The sequence below is a fragment of the Malaclemys terrapin genome, chromosome 4 (genome assembly GCF_027887155.1).
Source record: "Malaclemys terrapin pileata isolate rMalTer1 chromosome 4, rMalTer1.hap1, whole genome shotgun sequence".
In the NCBI taxonomy this organism is placed as follows: domain Eukaryota; kingdom Metazoa; phylum Chordata; order Testudines; family Emydidae; genus Malaclemys; species Malaclemys terrapin.
Window position 1 is genome coordinate 89,615,584 of NC_071508.1, and position 14,756 is coordinate 89,630,339.

Sequence of the window (14,756 nt, forward strand, 5' to 3'; positions counted from 1 at the left end):
TTTTCATATAGATCTGTGTAATTCTCATGCGATTAAAGAGCAATAATCGATTAGAACTCTAAGTAAGGTGCCTGTATGTTATATGCTGCACCTACCAAATGCCTCTTGAGAGAACTGTCACCCACAAGGCTTACACCTTTGGTGGGATTCTGGGGCCAGGTGTGTTTAAGCTACTGGGGTATTTTGGAGGGATCATGACTGGATCTGGGTGCCTAGGCAACTGTATTGAGGGGCTCTATTTCCATAAGGGGGTAACAAAGCGAATTGGTGCCCAGAAAATGTGACAGAGAGGCCAGGGGAGGAAACTGTGCTACAATCTGCTGAGTCCTAGGGAAGCTTAAAACACTCAGGGATCAATAGGCTTTGATTTCCTCTCACAGCAGTCTGATGCATGGCTGGCAGGGGGAGCCCAACCGGATCTATAACACTGCTATTAATCCTTAAATGTATAATCTTTTTTTGCTGTACCAGTCACACTAAAGATAGCTTGTGGGTTAGATAGCAGTAGCTGACAATGAGGGATCGGGTTTTCTATGGTGTTCATCTCTATAGTATCTAACCACCTTCCAAACACTAACAAATGTTTCCCTTATAAAAATCCTGTGCTAAACAACTGATATACAGATGAACAGTAGACGCTCAGAGATTCTGATTTATCCAAGATCATGTAGGAAGTTGGTGGTGGAGCTAGGAATGGAATGTAGAATCATAGAATATCAGGGTTGGAAGGGACCTCAGGAGGTCATCTAGTCCAACCCCCTGCTCAAAGCAGGACCAATTCCCAACTAAATCATCCCAGCCAGGGCTTTGTCAAGCCTGACCTTAAAAAACTCCTAAGGAAGGAGATTCCACCACCACCCTAGGTAACCCATTCCAGTGCTTCACCACCCTCCTAGTGAAAAAGTTTTTCCTAGTAGATCTCCTGCATCCTAGTACCTGTACCACAAGGCTGTCCTTCCTTGGAATAGATGTGAGGAGCAAGTCATTATGGCACCAGCATCACCCTAGATCAGGTGTCGGCAACCTTTCAGAAGTGATGTGCCGAGTCTTCATTTATTCACTCTAATTTAAGGTTTTGCGTGCCATTAATACATTTTAATGTTTTTAGAAGGTCTCTTTCTATAAGTCTATAATATATAACTAAACTATTGTATGTAAAGTAAATAAGGTTTTTAAAATGTTAAAGACGCTTCATTTAAAATTAAATTAAAATGCAGAGCTCCCCGGACCAGTGACCAGGACCCAGGCAGTGTGAGTGCCACTGAAAATCAGCTCACATGCCTTGCCTACCCCTGCCCTAGATTCACACATGGAGGGGAACTTCTGTATGTGCTCCTACTCATTTACCCTCCCCTTTCCCCTACATGGAAGGAGTTCAGCTGCTCCCACAGTGCCATTCCCCAGGATCCCACTGCAGTTTGGGGATCCATTCAGGGGAAAGGAGCAGAGGTAGGAGGAAAAAACACATAAATACTATCCCTGCCAAGGTTCTTCAGGCTAGGTGGTATAATTGTAAGCAACACCCAAAAGTTGCTGCAGATCCTCCTCCTCAGAGCTACGAGCCCCTACTTCCTGGCAAATGAGATCCCAACTTGCATCATAGGTTTGCAGTAAGGATATGGGACCTTCTAACGGGAAAGAAAAGTCTTATGGGCCAGGAATGTCCCATGTTTTATCTGTGGTTGTAACATCGTGGCCTCACTGGGAAGATGTACAGATCCTAAACTACACTTTAGAAGTAACTGCTAGGAATTTCATATTGTCAGTATTGCCCAGTCAAATCCATCTATCCTTCATTCTGCATCACAAAAATGAAGGATGGACTTGACCCCGCAACACTGACAATTTGAAATTTCTAACAGCGCATCCTAAAGACCACTGTTCAAGAGACAGGCCTGTACAAGGTTTCCAAAACCTAGTACATTTATTCTAAATAGGCTTTAGAAGTCTCAGTTAAAAAAAATCGTTAGAATTCACTATAATATCCATCCATATCCAATAAACCAACAACTTACGATACCATTTTTAATTTGAAAGCCAAAGAGGAAGTGCAACACAATAACAAATTTGTAAATAGAGAATCACAAATAGAAATTGAAAATGAAAACATTTGGGTTGAATGGTTAGGCACAGACCTAGAAGCCTTCTCCTACCTGGTCAGATTTAACAGTGCCACAGATCTTAAAAAAAAGCAGGGCAGCAAAGCAGGTAACTTATGCAGTTCTTGTGTCTTGCAGATAGCCAGCTCCATTTCCCAGTGATGCTGTAGCAACCTGCATGGATGGAAGAGCCCAGAGTGCAGGAAAGAGTTTGGAGGAGGGCAGGAGGCACCAGGAAGTGAGCCTGTGTGCACATAGTTGGAATACTGGAATGCAGTTACAGCCCCTCAGCAAATAGTTTTTAATAAAGGGATAATTTAGTTTAGAAACATGGAGAAACAAGTTATTCTTCTTCGAGTGCTTGCTCATATCCATTCCATTAGGTGTGTGCGCGCCGCGTGCACGATCGTCGGAAGATTTTCTACCCTAGCAACACCGGCGGGTCGGCTGTGGAGCCCCCTAGAGTGGCGCCTTCATGGCGCTGAATATATACCCCAGCCGACCTGGCGCCCCCTCAGTTCCTTCTTACCGCCCCTGACGGTCGTTGGAACTGTGGAGCGCTGCTTAGCTGTTCTCCACTCTCCCTAGCTTAGTTTGTTGTATCACAGTTATAGTTATAGTTATAGTTCTAGTGTTTATAGTTAAATAGTTAAATAGTTTAAAAGATGCCGTGGCCATCGAGATCAGTGTCCCACTCCTCGGAGGACCTCTCGAGATCGGCATACCCCCCTCAGGGGCAAGCCGAGGAACAGGACTTGGGCCATTGGCAGGAGATGGCAGAGGACCATTCTCATGGCCCATCTCACTGGTCGTTTTGGACCCCGTGGGCGTACCATCAGGCGCAAGGGGCTCCAATTGCTTCGACCTCTCGCTCCGGTCACTCCATCAGAGGGGCCCCGGAGTCCACCATTTCTCGGCCTCCGCCAGGGGGCATGGAGGCTTCTGGGTCCGGACCACCTGACGCCCTGGACCCAGGCACAGGTGATGCTCCAGCCCAGGAACAGGGAGACCAGGACCAGCCCTTGGATCCTGTTCCACCGGAGGCATCTTCCTCTTCTTCTCCGGATGAGGCAGTGGCGGGCACATCGTGCACAGGCCCACCTCCAATAGATCTTCGGGCTCACCAGGATCTTCTGCGCAGGATGGCCCGTAACATGGACCTGCAGGCGGAGGAGATAGTGGAGGTGCACGACCCGATCGTGAATATCCTTGGAGCGGATGCCCCATCGAGGGTGGCGTTACCCCTGATCCGCACGATTCAAACGAATGCGGATACGATATGGCAAACTCCTGCCTCTATCCCACCCACAGCGAGAGGGGTGGAAAGGAAATACTTTGTCCCGTCTAAGGACTACGGGTACTTGTATACCCACCCCCAACCGTGTTCACTGGTGGTGGAATCAGTGAACGCACGAGAGCGCCACGGCCAGCAGGCTGCAGCGCCTAAATCAAAAGAGGCTAAGCGGCTCGATTTGTTTGGCCGTAAGGTTTACTCAGCCGGAGGGCTGCAACTTAGAGCGGCGAACCAACAGGCGCTACCGAGCCGCTACAATTTTAACTCCTGGAACTCTATGGGGAAGTTTAAGGAGTTGATTCCCCAGGAGTCCAGGGAAGAGTTTGGAGCCATGGTAGAGGAGGGCAAGAAGGTGGCTCGGACCTCCTTGCAGGCCTCCTTGGACATAGCAGACTCAGCTGCGAGGACCCTGGCTTCGGGTATCGGTATGCGCAGGATCTCCTGGCTTCAGGTTTCGGGTTTGCCTCCGGAGCTGCAGCAAACCCTACAGGATCTGCCCTTTGAGGGACATGGATTGTTCTCAGACAAGACGGACTCTCGCCTGCAGAGCCTCAAGGACTCGAGAACAATCATGCGCTCCCTGGGGATGCATGTTGTGGGCCCTCAGCGCAGACCATTTAGGCCGCAGCCTCAGCGCTTCTACCCCCCCCCGCCTCGTCAGAGACAAGACTCGGCCCGGAGGCGAGGGCGAGGTGGTAGGAGAAGATGGGCTGGCCCTCAACCCGGTCAGAACCAGGGGCCACCAAGACCACCTTCAGGTCCTAGACAGAACTTTTGAAGGTGCGGTCGAGGACGGCGCCCCAGTCATCCCCCAGGATCCAGCCCCCTCCTTTCAGGATCGTCTCTCCCACTTCCACCGCGCTTGGTCCCTTATAACTTCGGACTGTTGGGTCCTCCGCACGGTGGAGAGGGGATACGCTATCCAGTTTTCTTCTATCCCCCCCTCCCACCCCCCTTCCCCGTCCCTCTTCAGGGACCCTTCTCACGAGCAACTTCTTATACAGGAGGTTTCTACGCTCCTGGCCATGGGGGCCATAGAGGAGGTTCCGATAGAGTTAAGGGGCAGGGGATTTTATTCCCGTTACTTCCTGATCCCCAAGTCCAAAGGAGGTCTGCGGCCCATCTTGGACTTGCGCGGACTCAACAAATTCGTAGTAAAGTTGAAGTTCCGCATGGTCTCTTTGGGGGCCATTATCCCTTCCCTCGATCCTGGAGACTGGTTCGCCGCCCTCGACATGAAAGACGCATACTTTCACATCTCAATTTACCCACCTCACAGACGCTTCCTGCGATTCGTGGTAAACGCGGTGCACTACCAATTTGCAGTCCTTCCCTTCGGCCTATCCTCGGCCCCAAGAGTGTTCACGAAATGTATGGCTGTCGTGGCAGCGTACCTTCGTCGGCAAGGGATACAGGTGTTCCCGTACCTAGACGACTGGCTGGTACGCGGTCGCACCAAGGAGCAAGTTCAAGCTCACGTCCACATAATAGTGCACACATTCAACGAGTTGGGCATCCTACTCAACAAGGACAAATCCACTCTAGAACCTACCCAGAGAATAGAATTCATAGGCGCAGTTCTAGACTCCAGACGTGCACAAGCCATCCTGCCAGACAACCGATTTGGCACCATCACGAGCCTCATTCAAGGGCTCCAGGCGTTCCCAACTACCACGGTGAGGTCGTGCCTTACCCTGCTGGGTCACATGGCTTCCTGCACGTACGTAACCAGGCATGCCAGACTTCGGCTTCGCCCACTCCAGACCTGGGTGTCGTCAATATATCGACCACATCGGGACAGCCTGAACATGGTGGTCACGGTCCCGATCTCGGTCCTGACCTCCCTCACCTGGTGGCTAGATCACAATGTGGTCTGCGAGGGGATGCCATTTCACGCCCCACAACCCTCTCTGCACCTGGTCACAGACGCTTCATCTCTGGGTTGGGGCGCCCATCTCAACGAACACCATACCCAGGGCCTGTGGACTGCACCCCAGCTAGCCCTGCACATCAATGTTCGGGAACTGATGGCGGTGCGCCTGGCGTGCCAGGCATTTCTCAACCTCCTACGTGGCCGATGTGTGTTAGTTCTCATCGACAACACCACGGCCATGTTTTACATCAACAAGCAAGGAGGAGCACGTTCGTCAATTCTATGCCAAGAGGCCATTCGCCTGTGGGACTTCTGCATCGCCCACTCAATCCATCTCACGGCATCGTTCCTCCCTGGAGTCCAGAACACTCTAGCGGACCGACTCAGCAGGTCCTTCCAGACGCACGAGTGGTCTATCCGTCCGGACATCATACATTCCATCTTCCAAAAGTGGGGGTTTCCCCAGATAGACCTGTTTGCATCTCGAGACAACAGGAAGTGCCACGTGTTCTGCTCCCTACAAGGTCGAGCTCCGGGCTCCCTCTCGGATGCGTTTCTCCTTCCCTGGAAAGACCACCTGTTTTATGCCTTCCCTCCGTTTCCTCTGGTCCACAAGGTACTGCTCAAATTGCGCAGAGACCAGGCACAGGTAATTCTGGTCGCTCCAGCGTGGCCGAGACAACATTGGTACACCACACTGTTGGAACTCTCGGTTCAGACACCGATCCCGCTTCCGTTGTGTCCGGATCTCATCTCTCAGGACCACGGCCGGCTGCGTCACCCCGACCTGCAATCACTCCACCTCACGGAGTGGCTGCTCCATGGTTCACCCAGGCAGAGCAGCAATGCTCGCACTCTGTCCAACAGATTCTGCTGAGCAGTAGGAAGCCCTCAACACGCACCACGTACCTGGCCAAGTGGAAGCGGTTCTCCTGTTGGTGCGAACAACGAGCCATGTCCCCGTTGCAGGCACCCATTCCTCTCATTTTGGAATATCTCCTCTCCCTAAAACAGCAGGGGTTGGCGATATCTTCAATTAGAGTTCACCTGGCCGCTATATCGGCCTTTCACCCAGGGGAACTCGCGTCCTCGGTATTCTCTAACCCGATGGTCGTTAGATTCCTCAAGGGCTTAGACCGGATGTACCCACAACAACGTCAGCCCGTTCAGACGTGGGACCTCAACCTGGTTCTCTCCAAGCTCACAGGTCCTCCATTCGAGCCACTGGCCACCTGTTCACTTTTGTACCTATCCTGGAAGACAGCCTTCCTTGTAGCCATCACCTCAGCAAGGCGCGTTTCTGAACTCAGGGCGCTTACATCCGAGCCCCCTTATACAGTTTTCCATAAGGATAAAGTGCAGCTTCGTCCACATCCTGCCTTTCTCCCTAAGGTGGTTTCTCCTTTTCATATCAACCAGGACATCTTTCTCCCGGTCTTTCATCCCAAACCACATGCCACTCGCCAGGATCAACGTTTGCATTCCCTGGACGTACGAAGGGCCCTGGCCTTCTATATTGACCGCACAAAGCACTTTAGAAAGACGACGCAACTCTTCGTTGCAGTGGCCGACCGAATGAAAGGCTCACCGGTCTCCTCACAACGCCTATCCTCCTGGATTACGTCTTGCATCCGGACTTGCTATGACCTGGCAGGTGTCTCAGCACCGCACCTCACCGCTCACTCCACGAGGGCCCAGGCTTCCTCGACGGCTTTCCTGGCACAAGTTCCGATCCAGGACATTTGTAGAGCAGCGGTTTGGTCATCAGTCCACACATTTACAGCTCACTATGCACTAGTGCAGCAGTCCAGAGACGATGCTGCTTTCGGATCAGCGGTTTTGCACACAGCAATGTCTCACTCCGACCCCACCACCTAAGTTGGGCTTGGGAGTCACCTAATGGAATGGATATGAGCAAGCACTCGAAGAAGAAAAGACGGTTACTCACCGTTGTAACTGTTCTTCGAGATGTGTTGCTCATATCCATTCCAAACCGGCCCCCCGGCCCCACTGTCGGAGTAGCCGGCAAGAAGGAACTGAGGGGGCGCCGGGTCGGCTGGGGTATATATTCAGCGCCATGAAGGCGCCACTCTAGGGGGCTCCACAGCCGACCCGCCGGTGTTGCTAGGGTAGAAAATCTTCCGACGATCGTGCACGCGGCGCGCACACACCTAATGGAATGGATATGAGCAACACATCTCGAAGAACAACAGTTACAACGGTGAGTAACCGTCTTTTGCCCCGCATGTGGTTCATGAAACAGACATGTGTGAACTTCCAAAGGGGCACAAATTGGCTTTAATGTACAATATCTTGGTGAATAGGAGTCTTGATTCTTATGGCCAGGACTCAAATCCTAATCCTATATAAATGTGACAGAATGACACCTCAGTCATCAAGTGCTGAGCACCAGTAAGAGAAATACCAGAATGTCCCTGCAGGGAAACTGATAGCAGCTGAGGCTAAATAGTTAATGGTCCTGAAAATTGCACCAATACTGCATTTTTGTGCAAGAGATTTTAATAAATGCTACTAGTCTAATTTACTTTGCTAGTGAGTTAAAATACCCAGTATCAGTTTTTAAATGGAAGTGGAAGGCTGTCTTGGTCATTTCTATCTAAGAATTTAGTTTGATATGTTACTGAGTGACTTCTACTTTTTTTTTTTTTTTTTAGCCGTGAGATTTTCCCATTTCTCCCTCTTCTTAAGGATTTGCCTGGTTCTCCACGTATCTTCTAAGGTCCCATATATCAAGTAGCTTGCCCTACAACTGAGAATTTTACATGTCTCTCTTCAGACCCCATTAGCATCGCTCCTAATTTAGCGAAAGGCTTTGCTGCAAAGTTCTTCTTTCTCCTTAAGGTTGAAGATGGGCTGCCTTCACGGGATTGAGGACACACACACACCCTATCGCCAGTCATTAGATACCCTAATTTATTCAGAATTCATATTTTATTCAAAAAGACTTCTCCTAAGGAAACTGTCCTTTACATTTCTGTGGTGTAATTGTAGGAGAGAGACTACAATCATAATAAAACCCCAATTGAAATGCCATGAATGTCTTCTCATTCCTTTTTTCTGCTTCAGAAGTGGAAGGCAAAAATTAACTGTAGCAAAATTACCTTTTTCCGGTTCCCAGAGCTGGATTTGTTTGTCCAAAGTACAAGGCTTGTATTTATGAACTGTGTTTGCCTTAAGACTGTTTCCACAGAGTGAGCTGTTTATCTGGCACTGTGTGAGCTGACACATCTTGCAGCAATAACATTCCTCTGGGAGTCATTTTTTCACTTGTGAGATAAAACATAATACAGAAAATCCCCAGTACTACTTGCTTCCCAGCAGCTGCTTAGTAATCTACCCAAGTCACCACCCTATCAATAGGTGATGAAACGAGGGGTGATCCAATGTGAGATCATGCTGCAGTATTGATCCTTTCCTTTCTAAAAAGAAGTTTGGATGCAGCAATATTTCTGCAGTCTGCTAGCCTATAAAGATGCTATCAGACACAAATGGCTAAAGAAGGAAAAACCAAAGAAATGGAAGATTGAAGGAAATCTCAACAGGGTGCCACAGTTGTATATCAGGGAGCTTGATAAAGAAACACATTTACATATATGAAGCCTGGTTCTCTCTCTCTCTTGTTTTTAAACAGTACAAGGGAAAAATGTTTAAAGAAAGTGTCCTACATTACAAGCGATTAATACAAATCCAGATATCTTTATTTTAATTGCATATGACTTACTCTATGGGTTTGCAGTATTGTTGTAGCCATGTTGGTCTACATCTTTTATTGGTCCAACTTTGGTTGGTGAAAGAGACAAGCTTGTAAGCTTCACAGAGCTCTTCTGCAGGTCTCTAACTTACACTAACTATGTGATTCTTCAGCAGCCTATCTTTGCATAGTCCAACATGGGTCTCAGTTAATAAAGGATGACTTAGCACAGATACATAGGACAAATGCAGGACTCAGAGTTAATAACGGCAAAGGGATGAGGATTTCGTCCATGTTGGTTTAACTTAGACTGTGGATGGTGGTCTCTAAGCTCCCACGTGAGGGCAGATATAAATTCAAAGTAGTCCTCAAGTCTGTTCACTACTTGTGAGGGTATGAGAGTGATTAGGTTTGGGTTTGTTCGTGCACTCCGTTCCTCCTATATGTTAGCTCCTTCCTCCTCAGCCCTATTGGTGGCTCTGTAGTGCCAGACAACATGGGTTCATGACTGGAACAGGAACCCTGCAGCCTACACAGAGAAACTGCTCCTGCAGCAGGTATTAGCATTTGCCACAAGAGCAAAGATGGAAGGTGACTGGTTTTCAAAGAGCTGCCTAGTACTTTATTCCATACTTAATATTTAAAGTAAGGGGAAGGGCAAATGCAAGGTTACATAGTTTACCCATTCCTAAATTGCTCTCCTCCATCGCCATACTTCTCACATTAGTCAGGGTCTCTTCAAGTTGGGAAGTGGTGCCTTATACGGTCCATAAACAGAAAAAGAACAGGAGGGGGAATAGGGAATAAACCTACAAAAAAAAACTATTATTGTTTTAACACACAAATAGCATCACACTGCCCAGAAGAAAGGTGACACGGGCCGCTGTAAATTCCATAACCAGGAACTATTTAGCTAAAGGCTACTAGAAAACCTTGCCTTAGCCCATGGGTGGGCAAACTTTGTGGCCTGAGGGCCACATTGGGGAATAGAAATTGTATGGTAGGCCATGAATGCTCACAAAATTGGGGTTGGAGTGCAGAAGGAGGCGAGGGCTCTGGTTGGGGATCTGGGTTGCGGATGAGGAGTTTGGGGTGTAGGAGGGTGCTCTGGGCTGGGATCAAGGAGTTTGGAGAGCAAGAGGGAGCGGGGTTGGGGCATGGGGAGAGGCTCAGGGGTGCAGGCTCTAATTGGCGCTTATGTCAAGCAGCTCCTTGAAGCAGTAGCATGTTCCTTCTCCAGCTCCTATGCATGGAGCGGCCCCCAACCCTGCTAGAGTGCTGGAGCAGGGCCATGCGGCTGCTTCCAGGAGCCGCGTGATGCGGCCCCCGACCCAGTACCCCGACTCGAGCGCCAGGGAGGGCCCGAGCCTCATGGTGCAGCCCCTGACCTGGCGTGGGACAAGCCTAAGACCCTGCTCCCCAGCAGGAGCTCGGGGGCTGGCTTAAAACAGCCCACGGGCTGTAGTTTGCCCACCCCTGCCCTAGCCAGTTGAGGACAGTCACAGCTGAGTGGGTTCCTCCTCTCCCATGAACTTGAGTACTGAGATGGGGAGGCCTCTTTGTGTTTCTATCAGTGAGTTTCCCTTCTGTGAACTGCACAGTAACAACACCAGCTCTTCCTAAACCCTTAGCATCTTCCAAAGTCTGCAGCGATAGAGCAAGGGCTTCGTAGGCGCCCTTGACTCAGCCTCAGCATCCCTTTCAAAGGGCTTGATTCTGCCACCTTTTCACAGGGGCTTTGAGTGTGCTATTCAAGGCATATTAGGTGGCAGAATTGGGCGCATAGCAGCCCTCCCTTTTCATCCTACGTGCAGAGCCCTTGTTTCACCGATGTCCTCCTTCCCTATGTTTTTTTTAAATTTACATCCAAGTTACACGTGGCAGAGATGGCCATTGTTCCCAAGCTTTTTGAGAGCATGCACCATTTCAAAGGCTCAGCCATGTAAAACTAAACCCAGTTTTCACTGGAATGCTAAAAGGTCCTTCTCAATGAGGGCTATCTCCATTTTGAATTTCAACTTTCACATCCTCCTCCCTCTCTCCCCCTCCACTTACTTCAGATGCAGACTTTCTGCTGACTTTTTTTTTTTTAATTACATACATTCTGAACTGAACTACTTCTGCTCAAATTTTCAAAAGAAATCTCTTCTTTATACTGAGACCAACTAAGGAAAATTTTAGTCGGAAAAGTGAAGATTCTGGAAATCTACAAGAAACTGAAAATAGTGTGTGTTAGAATGGAAGCAGTTCTGAAGCCTTAACTATAGCCCTAAATACACAAATACTGCTACAAGAGAGATTAGGACATAAAGAGAATTGAATATGTGTGACTGGGATACATGATCACCTCATGGATTTTTTTTTAACCAGATGTAACAGCTATACTATAATGCTATACATAATTCATATGGGTTCCAGGTGTCCAGTTTTTGACTGGAACGCCTGGTTGAAAAGGGATCCTGGTGACTCTGGTCATCACTGCTGACCGCGCTGCTAAAAGTCTGGTCAGTGGCACAGGAGGGCTAAGCCAGGCTCCCTGACTCCCCTGGCTCCACATTGCTCCAGAAAGCAGCTGGCATGTTCCTGCGGCCCCTAGACGCAGGGGCAGCTAGGGAGGCTCTGCGCGCTGTCCCTGCCCTGAGCACTGGCTCTGCAGCTCCCATTGGCTGCGGTTCCCAGACAATGGGAGCTGTGGGTGCCGCACCTGTGGGTGTGGGCAGCATGCAGAGCCCCCTGGTCCCTCCACCCAGGAGCCAGACATGCCGGCCACTTCCGGGAGCCACCTGAGGTAAGCGCTGCCTGGCCAGAGCCTGCACCCCTGCATTCCCTCTTACACTCCAAAACCCCCCTCATCCCGGCCCCACCCCCAACCAGAGCCTGTACTCTCTCCCACACCCCACCTCCGTGCTCCAGACCCAACCCCCTCCCGCACCCAAACTCCCTCCTGGAGTCCGCACCCCCTGCCCTCCAGTCCCTGCCACACTCCAACTCCCTGCCCCAGCCTGGAGCACCCTCCTGTACCCCAAATCCCTTATCCCCGGCCCCACCCCAAAGCCCACATCCCCAGCTGGAGCCTTCCTAAACATTCCTTAGTGTTGGCATAGGAGGCTGTGTCTACTCAGCTTGATCAAGGACTGAACTAGCAGGTGTCTCAGGCTGAAGTGCATTGTCTAAGATAGCTGGTTAGTTCATACTATGATAGGACCAGCCTTTACTACTCTCCAAGAAGAGAAATAATGAGACGACTCAGCAATATGTTGCAAAGCAGGAAAGGACTTTGCTCCATTAGGGCAAAATGGAATTCCTCCTGAAGTCAATAGGAATCATTTACATTTCATGGGGGCTAAATAGGGCCTTTTCACAGTAGTGGTGAAATCATGACCCCTCTGAAATCAATGACAAAACTCCCATTAACTTAAGCAGGCACCAGTTGTTTTGTGAGAGTGGGCCATGCAAAGAGTACCCAGAAAGGGCCTTTCCCTCCTAGTAAAACACCAGAGTTATGAACTGACCGGTCGATCACACACCTCATTGGGAACTGAAAGTACACAATCAGGCAGTAGCAGAGACACCCCCTCCTCCCCCTCCCACAAAAGCAAATACAGTGAAGTTTCAAAGCAGTATTAAATCAATGTTCAGTTGTAAACTTTTGAAAGAAAAACCATAACATTTTGTTCAGAGTTATGAACATTTCAGAGTTACAAACAATCTCCATTCCCGAGGTGTTCGTAACTCTGAGGTTCTACTGTACGTTGTGCCATCTGATCTGCTACTTTTATGTAAAGGTTTGTTCACTGAAGAGAGCGGACAATACAGATGACAACTGGTGAAAATTCAAGAAAATTCTGCCCTGCATTTGGCAGTTAGGCCTTTTCTACACACTAAGGTTGTACTACCTGAACTACACCAGTACAGTTCAAGCTGTACAAGCCATAGTGTGGATGCAATTATATCAATATAAAGATGCCCTGTTCAGATATTCCTATACAGGAAGCGGAATAAGTTATGCTAGTAGAAAGCACTTTTCTATGGATAAAATGAGCCTACAGTAGGGGTTGTACCCATTTAACTATTAGAGTGCAAAAAAGCACATACCCCCCACAGCCAAAATAGTTAAACATGCATAGAAAATATGCATAGACCAACCCTTATTCTTATGAAGGGGCGTTTATATTATATTAAAAGATACAGAGTCAACTTGAAAGACACTAACATCTGAAAACGTTGCATCACCTAAGATTACGGAGGCTACTTAGTGAGGAGGAAAATTCTCCATTCAGAGTTTTTGTGCATTTGATGGAATCTATAGTCCACTGACTAACAGAAAAGCCCCTTCATAAACAAATGGGAGCAGAAAAACCACTATACACACTTTTTAAAAAGGCCTTTTAAAAAAAAATTTCAGACAATACTATTTAAAAGGTGCTCTCATAAAACGGATTTTTTTTTAAAAGATCAGTCACTTCGAATTAACATTTTAATCCACAGATCCAAACGCAAGTTAGTGATTACAAAGGGCCAGGCTACCGCCATTCCTCCCTCCTCCACAGTTATTTTTTAAAAACCATAGAATACTGCAATTGAAACATTCACAGGGAAAAATGAGTTTGCCAGCAGGCATCAATACCATGCTGTGACAATGTGTTAAGACTTAACAGCATGTTTCCATGGTCTGTTTTTTGCTTTGCTCTCTTCCAGCACTTCTGTCCCCTCCTAATGAACAGCTTGGTAAGGATGTTCTTGATTTCAAAAGACTGTTGTATTCTCATGCCTGCCCCAAAACAGCCAAACAATATTATGTTGAAGGAATAAAGAACTGTTTTACCAATAATGAATGCCAGAAAAAAATTCTTTTGCGCAAGAAAAAAACAAAACCCGTGTAATTCATGAACTGAAGAAAAATCTGTATCATATGCAATGAGGACTGTGAGATCTTATATTGAGCCTGAAGAATGATCAAATGTCTTACAGCAAAATGCCAGATCCTCCACTCAAGAGAAATGTAGGCTGGTAACAATGATCAAAAGAGCTTAACTCTGAAATGAACTAATTCGCATGGGCAACTTGGGAGGAGGAGGGGCCTGTTAACATTGGGACATCTCACTACAGTCCACTGTGGTTGATTTGCTCCTTTTTCTAGCTAAGATGCTCTTCTTTGTAGGCTGGCTGACTTGTATAACACACAGTAGCCTTTGTATGGATGCCAGTGGGCACAGGTCCACCTACGGAGTTGGTGATGTTCTCTGACAGAGGAATTTCATTAACATTAATATGCACACCATTTATTGTTTTGCTATGGAATATCATATTTCTTATTATTTGTATTGTTGTGGCACAGAGGGGGCTCCAGTCATGGATCCTGGCCATGGATCACAGCTAGGCACTGTATAAACACATCAGAAAAATATGGTCCCTGCCTCAAATAGCTGAAAGGCCAATAAGTTCAGTGCAGTATGTGATACTCTTCAGTCTCCATGGTAAATTATTGTGATTTTGTTTTAGTAAACCAATTCTCCAGCTTTAGATTTAAGGCAAAATTCATTGTATTCTGATTTTTATATCCTCAGGCATATTTTGCATCTTTAAGATTCAGTAAACTATCAGTTACATTCTCCTTAATTTGTACTTCCAGTTGGCTTCTAATTTAGTTGTCAACTTTCTTACAGCTAACTCATATTCAGTCAACGCTTCCAAGAACTTTCAGCCTCAAAAAATGGACTTTTAAGGAACCTTTTTTCAAACTGAGCATTTTAAATTGAACCACTGTATGAACTCTTG